We start from the raw sequence: 15,814 nt of genomic DNA, 5'->3' as shown, positions 1-15,814 counted from the left end.
AACCAAAAAGCGATTTTCCTAAAACCCTTACAACAAAGAATAGTTTCCACACTAATCTCAGGTGAAGTTTAACATAACAAAGTTTCTTTCTAGAAAATGATAATGAAACTACGAAAGAACAAATAAAAAAAATGAATTGAGTTACTTGAACATTTACTTTATGCATTTGTTAACCACACATGTGACTGGGAAAAAAGGAAAAAAAAGAAGTAAACTAATCATAAAATAAGTAATAGTGTACACCAAAAACAAATAAAATTGTATTATATTGTATGCACTATATATATGGGTTTAACAAATAAAGTTGAATCAATTTGAGGTGTAAAATTTAGTCATAGTTAAGGATTTCAAAAACCACAGGCCACAATAATTACGACATATTCTAATTATATTTATGAATTTTATAATTTCCAATTTTAGCGGAATAACGAGATTCAGTTAAAACGGACATTGGCTTAAATAAATTATATAACTATTGATTTAGTTAAAGTAGACGTTGGGCTTAAATAAATTATATACTAACCCAAACCAAAACAAATTACATATGGAAAATTAAATTATTCAAAAAAGAACATCACAAAATATATAATAGCAACTTGAAAAAAAAACCCCCAATAATAACAAATATTTTCAAATATATATAATGATGCATGAAACTAACGTCAAGGAACAATTAATAAGAAATAGAAAACTAGATGCAAATACATCGAACTAACCTCAAATAATATTTAACAATAAATCGGAAATTGGATGCACATTCAAGCATTAAACTAATCTTAAAAATTAATTAATGGACAATTAGAATATTGATACAACTGCATTAAACTAACCTCAAAGAATAAATAACGGGAAATCAAAACCTGAATGCACATACATCAAACTAATACCAACAAATAATTATCGGGAAATCGGAAACTGGATGCAAATGCATTGAACTAACCCTCAAAGATTAAATTACCGGGAAATCGAAAATTTTGCAAGATATTGAACTAACCTAAAAAATAACTATAAATTGGAAACAGGATGCAAATGTGAAACTAATCTTTACAAATAATTAACGGAAATCGAAAACCTGGATTCAACTACACTAAACTAATTTCAAAAATAAATTTGATGCAAATGCATTGAACTAACCTCAAGAAATAATTAACAAAAATCGAATTGGATGCAAATTCATTTAACTAACCTCAAACAATAATTAACGGAAATCGAAACTATATGCAAATACAACCTCATCAATAATAAACGAAAAATTGAAAACCGGCGGATGCAAATGTATTAAACTAATCTAAAAAAAATGATTAACGGAAAATCGAAACTAGATGCAAATGTATTTAACTTGAGCTCAAGAATAATTAGCAAGAATTGGAAATTGGATGCAAATGCATTAAACTACAGCAAAGAATAATTAACAAGAAATCGGAAACTAGATGCAACTACATTGAATTAACCTCAAAAAATAAATAACATAAAATCAGAAATTAGATGCAAATGCATTGAACTAACCTCAAAATATAGTTGTGTTATATGTTGTGGGAATGTCTCGATAAGTATAGTTTTGCATTTAAAACGATGTTTATCTAATCTTTTTTTGTATAATTGGGAACACCTTGCTATTCAAGTAGCTTCAATATGAACTTTATCTTATTAGACAATTTCATAAAACTTCAATCAAACTTCTATTATTAAACAACAAATGAAGTTGAAGGGTTTTATCAATGGTGAGTTATTTTTTTTTAATAGAGAGCACGTGAGGTTTTCATGTTATAAGAAATTTGGATGAGTGAGCAATATAATATATGTATATAATAGTTATGCATATACAGTTGAATATATTTTTCAGAATAATTAATATGACAGGACCATTCAGATAATCTTTGAAGATCCCACATAGTGAGTCAGGTATATAATTTAAATAATAATTAACGGAAAATCAAAACTGGATAATGTTTGATGATCCAATATAGTAAATCAAACATAATTTATTTTTATGTCATGTTTGCAAGGACACTACATATAGATAAGTAGAAAGTTGGCATTACACACCACATTGGATAATTAAAAGGAAATCGAAAACTGGATTCAAATACATTGAACTGAGCTGAAAAAATAATTAACGGGAAATTAAAAACTTTATGCAAATGCAATAAACTAAAGTCAAAAAGTAATTAATTAGAAATCGGAAACTGGATGCAACTGTATTAAACTAACGTCAGAGAATAACTAATGAGAAATTAGAAATTGGATGCAAATAGTTGAAAAATATTTAACATTAAATCGGAAACGGTATGCAAAAATGCATTAAACAAACCTCAAATAATAATTAACGATGAATCAGAAACTGGATGCAAATGCATTTAACTAACCTCAAAATATAATTAACAAGAAATCAAAAACCAAATGCAACTGCATTGAACTAACCTCATAGAATAATTGACGGGAAATCAGAAACTACATGCAAATACATTAAAATAACCTCAGAGAATAGTTAACGGGAAATCAGAAATCGGATGAAATTACATCGAACTAATTAAAATCTCAAAGCATAAATAATCATAAATCATAAACTAGATGCAGATGTATTGAACTAACCTTAAATAGTTATTAATAAAAAATCGAAAATTGTATGCAAATATAATGAACTAATCTAAAGACTAATTAACGAATATAGAAACATACAAAAATGGATACAAATGCACTGAACTAACCTCAATGAATAATTAACGAAAAATCATAAATTTGATGCAACTGTATTGAACAAACCTCAAAAAATAATTAACGGGAAATTGAAAACTTGCTGCAAATGCATTAAACTAACCTCGAAAAATAATTAATGGAAAATCAGAAATTGGATGCAACTGTATTGAACTAACCTCAAAGAATAATTAACGAAAAATAGAAAACTGGATGTAACTACATTAAACTAAAATCATATATTAACTAACAGGCCGGGAAATCAGAAATTGGATGTAATATCCTTGATGAATATTTAACGGAAAATCAGAAATTGGATGCAAATGCATTAAAATAACCTTAAAGAATAGTTAACTAGAAATCGAAAACCGGATGTAACTACATTGAACTACCCTCAAATCATAAATAACCGGAAATTGATTGGAAACTAGATGCGAACTAACTTCGAAAAGTAATTAACGGGAAATCAGAAACTGGATACAGATGTATTAAACTAACCTCAAAGAGTAATTAATGGAAAATTAAACCTGAATGCAAATGCAATTAACTAATCTCAAAGAGTCATTAACGAAACATTGAAAACTAGATGGAACTGCACTGAATTAATTTTAATGAATAACTAACGGAAAATCGTAAACTTGGTGCAACTGCACTAAACTAACCTCAAATAATAATTAATGGGAAATCAAAAACTTGATACAACTACATTGAATTAACCTCAAAGAATAATTAATGGAAAATCGGAAACTAGATCCAACTACATACATTGAACTAGCCTCAAAGAATAATTAACGTAAAATTAGAAATTTGATGCAAATGTATTGAAATAACCTCGAAATATAGTTGTATTATATATAGGGAGAATATAATATCTCGACAAGTATAGTTTTGCATTTTAAGTAATGCTTTATTATAATTATTTTATTATGATTGAGAATATCTTGCTATAATTTTTGTAGCTTCAATATCATCTTCGTATTGAGCATTCTCACAAAATTTCAATCAAACTTCTATTATTAAACATAACAACCAAAATAAATCGAATTTTACAAAATTTGGTGCTTTCGCTTGATAGAGAGTGGTGCAAAAATTTAAACAATTGATTAATATAATTTTCATATCTCATAAAACAAAAAATTTCAATATATCTATATCTTAATATTAAAGCTCAAACTTCTATTAATTTCTAACATAACAAAACCAAAATAAATTCTCCCCTATTGAAAAGAAAAATCTAAAATTCCAATTCATATAAGAATCCTTCTCCTATTAAAAATGAGAATCACACTTCTATATCTTAATATTAAAGTTTTTTTTAAGCTAAAAATTCCAATTTGGTGCTTCTATTAGAAAAAAAAAATTATTTAAAATGGTAATCTCCTATTAAAACAGGAATTTCTTCCCTATTGAAAAAGCAAAATCTAATTAAAATCATTCTCCTATTGATTTCTAATATAATTTTCAATTAAAATAATTTGTTAGAAAATTAAAACTTAATTAAAACGATTTGTTATGAAATTACAATAGGTTAGCGACTAATAGTTTTTTATATGTATATTAAACATGATTTTTAGAATTAAAACATAAACTTCTCTCCTATTTGAAAATTTTTTTTACAATGAGAATTTTCTCCTATAAACGACTCCTATTAAAACAAATTCTAGCACTTTTAATTAAAGGGGAATCCTTCTCATATTAAAACAGTATCTCTCCCAATTGAAAAAAACGGGTTTTAAAACTTAATTAAAAATAATTTGTTAGAAAATTAAAACGGGTTAGCTTAACTAAAATGGTAGTCCCATATAAAAAATCTAAATATTAAAGAGAGCTCCCATGCACGGGCCTATAAGCTAGTCTTAATATTAAAGCTCCCACAAGGGGTATTTTTCGAGCTCTATTAAAATTCCGCGTCATCAACTTAATAGTTTACTTAAAATGGAAAACTCTTTTCCTTTTAGAATCCAACTTCAAACGGGAATCTTCATTCCTTTTAAAACCAAAACTCAAATAGTAGCATAAAAACTCTTTATTTCTAAATTAAAATGGTATTTCTCTTACAATTAAAAAAACACGGGTTTTTAAAACATAATTAAAACAATTTGTTAAGAAATTAAAATGGGTTTTTAAAACTTGATTAAAACAATTTATTAGAAAATTAAAATAGGTTAGTGACGAAAACAGAAATCACGATTTGTTATGATTGTTGAGCAAATTTTAAAAAGAGTCAGTGCGTATGCACGAGTCTACTTTATAGTATATTATATATATATAAAATATATAAAATTATTATTATTATTATTGTTTTTTTCTCAAAGACCCATGTACATAAGCACAAGCTCGTTTTTGGGCTCAACAAGCTAGCAGACCCATTAACCCATTATCGAACGAGCCTAGCCTGAACTTTAAAATCCTGAAACCAAGTCCAAGGCGAGCATGAGTCAAACCAAACCAGTTAGACCGGAGGAGAAAGGTGGAATTCAAACCAGGTCTAAAACTACTGGGTACTCAGTTTTATATTTGTTAATGTCGTTAGTTCACTTACTTCTGCCATAGTTAGCGGAAACCAATGTTATAAAATTATAGAAGTTGTGATAAATTACTGTGGAAAGTTTCATGTTTCATTTGATTCTTGGAGTTATAGAGAGTGGTGTTAAAAAAAATGTGATCACGACCATGAAACTAGCTTCATTGTAACTAAACCACTAATTTACGAGAGGGAGGAAATATTGTAAGGATATTGGAGACAATACGAATGCTCAAAACAAACTTTTTATCTGTTTCATATTTGGAATTGGTGGTTTAAGAGAGATTACCGTTGCTCAACTGACCTATAATGATGAGAGAGTAGTCACTATTTTTAATAGGAAAAAGTGAATTAAGGCTTACTCTTCGAGGCTGCACACTTAAAACTGGACTGAGGCTGTATAGCCTCACATACAGTGCGAGAGGCATAACTTCTTGGATGGTGTTTACTTTTACTCATATAAATCCCATATTTTTAAGTCGTAAGTTTGTTTTAAGAGTGTTTAAGTCATTAGTTTATCTATTTATTTATTTATTTTATGGATTCTTAAAGTGCACTTTTTTGGACATTGAAAGCAGTTTAATGGTAGACAATGCCAGCAGCCAATAGAATTATTCCATCTGTCCCATATTTGGAATTTTGCTATTTTAAGAAAGACTAGCCTTGCTCAACTGACCTCTAATGATGAGAGAGTAGGTAGGCCTTGGAAAAACACATCAGAGCTTATAGCTTGAGGCTTGCCTTAGAGCGTCATACACCCACACTGGGTAAGTGCACTGGGGCTATACTGCTATAGCCTTACAGTTATATGTTGTTTTTGCAAAAGTTATTTGTTTACTTATAATTTATGGAGTTTGATAGTGTGCTGTTTTTGGGCATTGAGTTTACGCTTCAATAGCCTTTGGAACTCGCCTTAAGTCTCTTAGATTTTGAAGACTGTATAATTTTGAAGATTGGTGAGATACTGAGATGTGAGAGATCTCCCAAAATGCACGACATGTATTTGTGAAATGTGAATCAGTGTCAGCTACTCCAAGCACACTTTCTAAACTCCATTAATTTTGTCGTTCAGTACTTTTCAACAAATATACAAGTATTTTTCTGTTAAAGTTCTAGGTATGGAGTCTTTCATGACTTAAATATTTGAGTGCTAGATTGAGGAGTTTTTGGGGTCTGCCTAAGTAATTTTGGTTATCTGGGAAGGGTATTCATGTAATAGGAGATTTGATGTATATTCATTATAAGTGACTTCTACCTATAAGGAAAGAGATCTTCTTTTGGGAAAATGATTTGGGAAGAGTAGGAATGTAGGATTACTAATTATTTACACTAGTAAATGGGCACGTGCGATGCACGTGTTATGAAAATAGTTAATTTTTTTATTTGAGAGATCTAAATGTCAATAATTGGGCTAGCAAAACGTAAAGGCATTAGTTCAAGAAAAAAAAATTTGAGCCTTTACATAAAAATGCTTTGTTTGGAAATGAGTTTGAATGCTGGAACATGATATGTAAACAATAGAATTAGTTTAATTAAGAATGAGATGGGAGATATAAAAGATGAAGAATTAACCACATGGCTTAAAAAGTTATACAGGAACAAAAGTAAAAATATAATTGAAAAGGTATTTAGCTATTGGTTTTCATTCAATGGAAGAAAATGAGTACATTGCAACTAATAAATCAAATGACAAACTGAAAATCCAAAAGAAGTGAAAGCAAGATAAAAAAAAGTATTCTCATTCCAATCCGATCAAGAAAGAACAATTGAAAATGACTTATGCGTCACTTTCATACTCTTCCAATCTAGAATGAAAACAAAGGTCGATGATGTACATGATATTTCATTAAGAGGGCTGGATTGTCAAATGATACTTCTATCATCAGGATATTGAGGAACTGTCAATATCAATGCATTTCTCCACAAAAGTGATACAGACCCAATCTCTATTTCAGTATAAAGAGAAACCATAGTTACTTCAATGCATGATGAAAACAATTAATATATCACACACTATATGAGAACTTGGACTTCCAGTTGCCTTGGAGAGTGTAGGTGCCTTAGCAAGTAGTTTTAAATTTTTAATATTGATACATCAAATCAAGTCAATTGAGCATCAGAGGTCGTAAAACTGTTTACTATAAAACAGGTAATAAAACTATCAACCTAGCAAGCCTGTTTGCTATTCGATTTTATAAAATTACGTGTTCAAAACGTTCACTCGAATTGTCTTGCTAAAATCATGAAGGCATCGGAGGTCATAAAACTGTTATATCTGACACCAAATGCCCAACCATTTACTAAGGCCATTGGATTCAATACATGAGAAGCTGAGCTAACAATTCAGACTCATAATGCTTTCTTGTTTGTGCCAAAAAACACATTAATATCACTCCAACAACTTTGGCTCTGCATATTGATGCCACTCACATACCTCCCACGTCTCCAACTGTAAGTCTATAAGAATCCAGGAGTACTGTTCATCCTCAGTAAAAAGAATTCGACTTCTGCCTTAGATATCATTTTATATCTATAGACCATTTACCTTATCTTTGAATTCCACCAAGCCATGGCACCACGCAATTGGTTCATCGTCGTTTTCATGGTCACACTGTCCTGTTCAAGCATCGATGTCAGCCTTGCGGCACGTCGTCTTTTGGCTCCAACAGTGCCAACATTGCCCACGTTTCTAACAATTCCTGGTTTCACCATGCCCACATTTCCATTTCCTTCCACTTCATTTCCTACAATGCCAGTGGGTTCATCTCCATTTCCTACGTTGCCATGAGGTTCAATGACGCCAGGGGGTTCATCTCCATTTCCTACGTTGCCAGGAGGTTCAATGACGCCAGGGGGTTCATTGAGGCCCCTTCTAGGAACTGAATTGCTTGATCTCTCTACCCTCGTCCTTCAGACTCATCCTTGGCAACTACGCCCACAATCCCAACCATCCCCACAATCCATACTATCCCTACCATCCCCACCATTCCCACCATCCCGACTATTTCCACAATCCCTCACTCCCCTTAATCTATGAACTGTTATAAATAATTCTATCTCACGGCAGAGTAGTTGTCTTTACTTTATTTGGATTGTGTATAGATAGTGGGTTTAATTTGGTTTCTACTTAGTGAAGACTCGTGTGTGTGACCGAGGCTACTTGGCGTATCCAAAACACATTTCCTAAAGTAGAACCAAACAGAGAACACAACATGATAGAACACATAAATTTCTAACAATCATGCCTGGTGGAGTACTTTGTATTACTATAGAGTTTTTGTTTTTCTGTTTTTGTGATAAGAGAACGCTCACCAAAAAACCATGCTTCACATATTGAAATTTCATAGCAACTTCGAAGGAAGGATGTTTAAGCTTCAAGGCTCTTGATGCTTCCATTGCTATATCTTTTTCTTTGGGAGGCACAGAAGCATTAGCACGTAAATGTTGTTCATGAATGGGCAGAACTTTCATGTTTTTTGTTGTTGGTGACACATCTTCATATTTTGAGACGATGTGAACTTTCAGCAGTGCATCCTCAATCAGTTCAAATTCATAAATATCCCCTTCTTCAAGGTTGTTTCCTTTTACGAACTTTGGCCAACCTTTACAGATATGAATGATCGTAAACTTAAAACTAATCCATCCATCAACCCACCTACGCCCATCTGGCGACTTAAGTATTAAACTCCTCGAGCCATTTTTTAGATATCTGCTGAAAAATCTTAATGGCACTGGCTGCAAAACAAAAAATCTTAGTATGCAATTTATAATATTACATAAGAGCATGTATAAGATGGAAATCAAGTTTTGAGGGCTCAGCTAATTAGTTTTTCACATAAAGACCTTTTCTTTGAAATATCATGATGAATTCAAATAGTCCTTAGAACACCTTCCTGGCTCACTTAAGGGTAAGATCTGTCTAATGCTAAAACAAACCTAAAATTCCCAAATTATTTAAAATAGGTGTTGTGACTTAGTCATTTTCAACAAAGAGTTAAATTCCTAGTACATTCAGTTTTGGGGCATCCTACCATCTGCTAGTACCGTATAACAACAATATAAAGAACAACACAATAAAGATACTATTTATGATATATGAAAAGATATGAGGTTTTGAACCCTTTTGTGATTTGGAACCATATGCTTATAACTCCACAGTTCATACTATTTTCCAGCAGTAGGCAATTATCGACTATCAAAAGTAACAAATAAGGGTATAAATGGGACATCTGCCTGTTAAGATGAAGCTTATAAGTCACTTAAATACTATGAAAGGTTTAGTGTTGTTACATTGTTGTGTACTTGTGTTGAAGAAGTTATAGAAGGGATTCGCGGTTTCACCTTTAACTGAAGTTACTGGCCGGGCATACTATATAGAATGTTACTACTTAAATGAACTCTATCAGTTCATTACTTCATTATACAGATGTAATCTAATTTAACACCCCAACCTTCTTCTTGGGTTATCACCATATACTATAAATGATAATTAAAATAATTTTGACAATAATAAGAATATAAGATGATGAAAAATTGCTTGAAAATCCCATAAGAATATGAGTTAAAGAAGGCCACACTGATATCGATCGACCGCGGGTTCACTTTAGCAAACGACTTTAGGAATCCTAGAAGGGAAGTCACCTGTCCTTACGATATGGATCTAATAAATAAGGAGCGGATGACTCCAAGGGGCAGACTATATTTTTGAAACATTGCATCTGTGTTGTTCATATGCACACTAAGCAAAATCATAACCAACATTAAAAATTACATATGGTATTGACGTATTGTAGAAAGAATCCGGAGCAAAACCATCCTTCTTTCCTTAAGTGCCCCATGTTACGATTACCCTATCAGTCAGGGACAGCTAGCCGACCACTATTAGAGTAGCAATGGGGACGGGATTGGTGTAGCCTCGAGTAATGGTCATTTCTATTCCATAACGACGTTAGTTGTTATAGTGTTGTGTGTTGTTTGAGGTAGCTCTTTAGCTGCCGATACGATGATACCTATTAGAATAAGTGAGCATTGGGATCCATAAAAAACAATAGCTATATCAAGATACTCCATTCCATAGTAAGGCCTATGCAAAATCAAGCACAAAATAATAACAGTCTGTGTTTACTTCCAATTTCATAGGTGTTTGCACTTGCACGAAATATCTAAAGTACAAACAATGAACAATGAGCACAACACAATTATAGCCAATAAAGCAAGTATGCGTTCATCCTTACCGAATACTTGATGTAGAAAATGACGGAGTCATCATCAAAACCTTCGAATTCCCTGCCAATGGAACATGCATTTATCAAAAATATATCAAGTTCGACATATGACCTACTGTGCCAACAAATAAAAATGAAGCTTCGAATCAGAGAAATTAACTCACATGGTAAAGTTTCTACAATCTTAGACACACACCTTTCTTGCTGAAAATGTAACCATAAGAAAGCATAATAAACAATAATAAATGGATTATAAAACAAAGGTAGTATCCTCCACATAAAACCCCATATTTCGTTTAATGTATCAGTTTAGGCCCAAATGTCTTTCCCACTCAGCAGACCCAGGCCAGGGTCCTACATGTTTACAGTACATTACATGTTACCTACGCCATTATCAAAAGAATGCAATTTCAATCGAAGCAAGTGTGTCAATTCAATCGAAGCAAGGGACCAAACGCTCAAGAAGAATTGAGACCAAATCATACCTGAAAATTTTCAATCCAATCAATAACTGAAATCAGACAAATAGAAAGGAGTTCATTTCTAGGAAAGTATCTGACCCCTTTGTGCAGATCTCGTTAATGTCAAGAGATGCAGTCTTAGCAGCCAAACGAGCTAAATTTTGTCTCTTTACAGAAAATATGTCTTTCTGTTGGCATTAGGTCCCGTGGTATTAATATTAGAACAAAGTGACTCAATTGGCTATATCAATTGGGAGAGATAGATGTAGAAGCCCTAGTTATATTAGTCGAGAAGGAGAAGTTGGGTTTTGCAGAAAATGCAGACCGAACAGTTTTTCTCCTAGAATTGGGATTGTTTTGAAGTTTTGGAATTTTTTTTGGTTGTAGTAGTTTCATTATGAGCAAAAAAAATGATGAGAAACAGAAGAGACGGGAGAGAAGGGAGAAGAGACGGGAGAGAAGGGAAATGAATCAGTTCGTATTCTCCGATTAAATGAACCTCTTATTAAATAACCATAACCCAATTATTACTAATAATTAATAAATTGCATTTATAGCGTACAATTGAGAACAATGGATTTGATTTTCTAATATACTCCCACATGAAAAGACTGATTGGCCCTATTTAAAGGTGTTAAGCAATTGTTTTATTTAAGGACAATATTGGTACTGAAAATTTATAAACACATAAAAAACAAAGTAGTCCTCATTAATAAATAGGTAGGCATCTGATTTTATTATTCATCAAGAGTATTATGTGTCAAAAAAAATCCCGAATGAATTTAAGAGGTCACGATCATTATAGGCAATACTAGTAGTAGAGATAAAGTAAGTGATTAGTGGCTTTTTTTTTTTTTTTTGGGATGACAATTTTTCGTATATGGATGAGGGATACTCTGACTTACGAGTTTTCAGATGAAGGAAATATGGCAAATTAAGGGTATATTGAAGTTGACAATGAGGCCTAGAATTATGTCTTTTGACACGAGAGGTGTGGGGTCTAAATGTGCGTTATGTTGGGTGTGAAGAATGAGACAGAAGTGGAGAGTGGGTTTCTTGATGTTGCAAGAATCGAAACTTGACTCTTGCAGTCAACAATCTACATGAATGGGCAGATCAGGGGTTCTTGTTCTACTTTAGAGCATTCCCAATGCAGGTGAAAAAGAAGGGAATGTGAAAAATTTCACCTCCTTTATGTTCAAATCCAGTGCTCAATGTAGAGGTGAAAACAAGAGTAACTATTTTCCCAAGTCATTACCAGGGTGAAACCTTCAACCGAGATAGTGAGTGACTTGTGAACTTCAAAGGTGATAAGAGGGGAAAATATTAAGTTGCATTGGGAATGCTCTTATAGTTTATGTAAGGAGTTAGCAGAGATTACCAATGTGTGACAAACTTGCAGGGTACTGTGGTATCATAGTCCTTAGGAGGATTAGTTACTTGGGCGTCTACTTTATGTGATAGGGTTCCTTTGGCATGGTATTTTTCACTGTTTCAATTTCTTCCTGTCTTGCTTAGAGCATATGGTGTGTGACACTTGCATCAAATTCATCACTTTCTCGCTTTCATTGTTATGCCCACTCTTTTTATATTATACTTTGAAGATAGTTATATTGTCTCTCTCTTTTTACATTATAGATTATTCTCCCCCGCTTCAATCTTCTAAAGAATTTCTCTTCTTAATATTGATCTATTTGTCTTATTATCTGTTTTACTTTGTGACTTCTCTGTTTGAAGAGATGTTTCCTTCAACAAAAAATGGCGCCCATCGTTTTACACATTTTGGAAGAAGAAAGTTTCCTTTTAACATGGTAAGCACAACACACCCATGCCTTTGATGATTTTCACTATATATTTAATTTTTTAAATTGTGTGCGTAATGGTTTATTTGTATTTGCATAGGCTATTCTTATTTTTAGCTACTTAACAATTTCTCTGTAATTGCAGTGACAATGCTTATTGTACACTGTACAATATATCCAAGGACCGCATGTAGGTGCATAGAAGATCAAGAAGAATTACATTAACTTCAATGGTCTCAACCGAGAAGCAGGGTTTCTACAAAATCAGAAACACAGATCAAGGTATTATTTAGTTTAGAAGATACTTATTTATTTATTTTCCATGTTTTACAAATATCTTACTTTCATATTTTTCTTTTTGACGTTACTGATCAAACCATTGATGTTTCCCACCTGAATTTTTGGTGCTTTCATAATTCTTGTGTCTTTTGCGTTGCTCTTAGTGATTGGGATTTTCATTCTGACTACTTCCAATTTTATTTGGTGATTTGAAATTACTGTTCTAATTGGGACGTTTTTAACATCCAAACTTATGCAACAATGTCACGTGAATATATATTAGTTTTTTGGAGTATTTACTTTTTTTTTTTTTTCTAAGTTAGCAATGTAATGTATTAAGATGAAAAATGTTACAAAAAGGTTGGCTTAATTGGGATTATATTTCCCAATTAACCTCAATCAAACCGGAAATAAATTACATCAGGAGAATCCCACCTAGTAAGCCATCGAGGCTTTCCTAGATGTACCACCTGTTCTTTGGGGGGGGGGGTGCAATTGTAGACTATGCTTTGCAGCTTGGTCAGCTGTGAAGTTCACTTCCCACCACGTACCTGAGATCAAAACATATGATAACTTCTTTCTTGCGCATTCCCATCGGGGTCTTATCTCCCATGGCAGTTCCGAAGTTCCAAAAGCAGTGACAGCTGCTTTAGAATCCGATTCTATCCAAATACTTCCCCATCCCTTATCTATCGCCAGTTCTGCACTTTCTAGAATCGCCATAACTTCAGCAAAATAGCTGGTGTTCTCACCCAAGTTTTTGCAAAGCACTAAGAGGACCTCACAATCACTATTTCTATACACTGACCCATAACCAGCTGCTCCTGGACTACCTTGTGATGTACCATTTGTGTTAATCTTGATTATCTCTTTGTTTGGCGGTTCCCATATACAATCTCGAAATCTTGGCGCTCGAGCAGGCTTGAGAGAAAGACCCCATCCTTGAAGGATTGCATTATCGGAAGGTTTTGAAGTACCTTTCGACAAAGTGTATGTATAATGAACTTGTCTTCTTATAGCCGCTTTGCAATCTATTAAGTTTTCTTTCTTCGCATCAAACACTATATCATTTCTATGTGTCCAGATGGTTACCATTCCCGCGACCACTGCCGCATGCCACATAGGTCTGATAATGGAGCTTTGCTTCTTGTTCATCTTCATGGCTTCCTTGAAATTGTTAAATCCCTTCTTACAATTGAAAGTTTCAGACAACCAATCCCATATCTCCTTTGAGAATCTACACTCCCAAAGAACATGTTGTAACTTGTAAGTCTTCTTCACTGTGACACCCCAAGTAACATCCTGAAGCAAACCGAAATCCCCTCTCTTCCAGACTTATTTCTGTAGCTACACAATTTTGTAGGAGCTTCCATGCTATTCCTGCTATTTTTGGGTTAATGTAATCATTCCATGTGTTTAATTACTGATAGGTTGATTTGAATTTTTTGGTTTCCTCCGTTCACTCGTTTTTAAACTTCAATCCTCTTAATCTACTTTAGTCGCTGCATGTTTTTAAAATCACCTAGAACATTACATTTCATTTTAATTTTTTTAGCATTCTTTATGTACTAGTTTTTTTGTGATTCTGTTTTAATAGTTATGCAGTTAGTTGTGTACTTTTTAACCTAGTTTACATGTTTATAACCCAGTTCACAACATTTCAGTTACCTTTTAAAACTTAAGATAACTTTGAGATACAAGTGTAACATATATCCAAGTTGTAAACTTAAATGACACCTGTCTACTAAATCATCTTATGTTACTGCCTTCATTACTAATATACAATGTCCAATCTACCTTTTGTTACCGCCTTCATGACTTTTCTGTCGTTGCTTCTAAAGTTTACATCTGTTGTTCAGCACTATTTACATGCTTATAACATATCAACTTCAATCTCATGTGTGATCCATTAGTTCTTACCCAATTTTCATGCTTACTGTGCTTTGATTTTGTTAAGAAAATATTACATGTTCAGTTCACCCTTATAAGCCTACTATTTATGGTTTCTTTACATGTTCAGTTCGCATTGTGAACTTAGGTTGTGTTGGCTTTCTTTGTTGCAGCTTTGCACATCCTTCAACCACAAGAAAGCACTTTGGTGAAGTGTGTTTGTCACTAGAATCAACAGAGTAGGGGTGAAAGTGCTTTGGTGAAGCGTGTTTGTCACCAGAATCAACACAGTAGATGAGAAGTGTTTGTGAGTTCTACTCCAATGGCTCCCTTTATTTTTTCAAGTTATATATATCATGGAATCTGTATATATAATATAAGAGTTCTAGGTTCCCTCATTTACTCCAATGAGTATGTACCTAATCCATCCCTTTGTGGTTTGAAATTTAGTCCAATTGATGTTTATTCCTAAAACACCTGTTATAAGGAGCATAGAGGCTCTTTCTCTATCCTAATACTTTTGATTTTTTTGGCTTGTGTTTACCACTTTATTTTCAAATCATTTCCTTGATTGTTTTTCGTTTTTATGAAAGTTGTTATGACTTGTGAAAGCCAAATTCTTCTTAGTTGCTTGAGAAAATATACAGTAAACTTGATTATGTTGGGTGTTGTTATTCTATATGAATCTCCTGTCCATTAGTTCAGAGAACGACGACTCGATTAAAGAATTGGTTAGCTACGTAAATGAACAGTATGAAATCATTTTTACAAAGTCTACAAACTATTTACATGAAATTGCAGCACTACCAAAGGGTTAATACTAATTCTACGAAGTTAGCTAATGCTTTGTGGCCCGTTTTGCTAGTGTAAAGAAAGTGGTGACAACAGCAGCCACCAAAAAGTATGAAATTACTTTTATGTAAAGGATCACCAGTGAAA

General features: G+C 32.8%; 1 long non-coding RNA gene across 3 annotated transcripts; it reads left to right on the top strand.

Annotated features, from left to right (window-relative positions):
• The first annotated feature begins 11,829 nt into the window (after positions 1-11,829).
• On the top strand, positions 11,830-15,390 carry LOC147512163 (uncharacterized). Of its 3 annotated transcripts, none has more exons than XR_015214754.1 (4): positions 11,830-12,430; positions 12,642-12,715; positions 12,852-12,988; positions 15,049-15,390. It is a non-coding gene; the product is annotated as an uncharacterized LOC147512163 (long non-coding RNA). The 3 variants fall into 3 exon arrangements; XR_015214753.1 differs by having other exon boundaries at positions 11,840-12,383; XR_015214752.1 differs by having other exon boundaries at positions 12,390-12,715.
• Positions 15,391-15,814: the final 424 nt, after the last annotated feature.

Source organism: Coptis chinensis, chromosome 3 (genome assembly GCF_015680905.1).
Source record: "Coptis chinensis isolate HL-2020 chromosome 3, ASM1568090v1, whole genome shotgun sequence".
Lineage (NCBI taxonomy): Eukaryota > Viridiplantae > Streptophyta > Magnoliopsida > Ranunculales > Ranunculaceae > Coptis > Coptis chinensis.
This window is presented reverse-complemented; position numbering and strand designations above follow the sequence as displayed.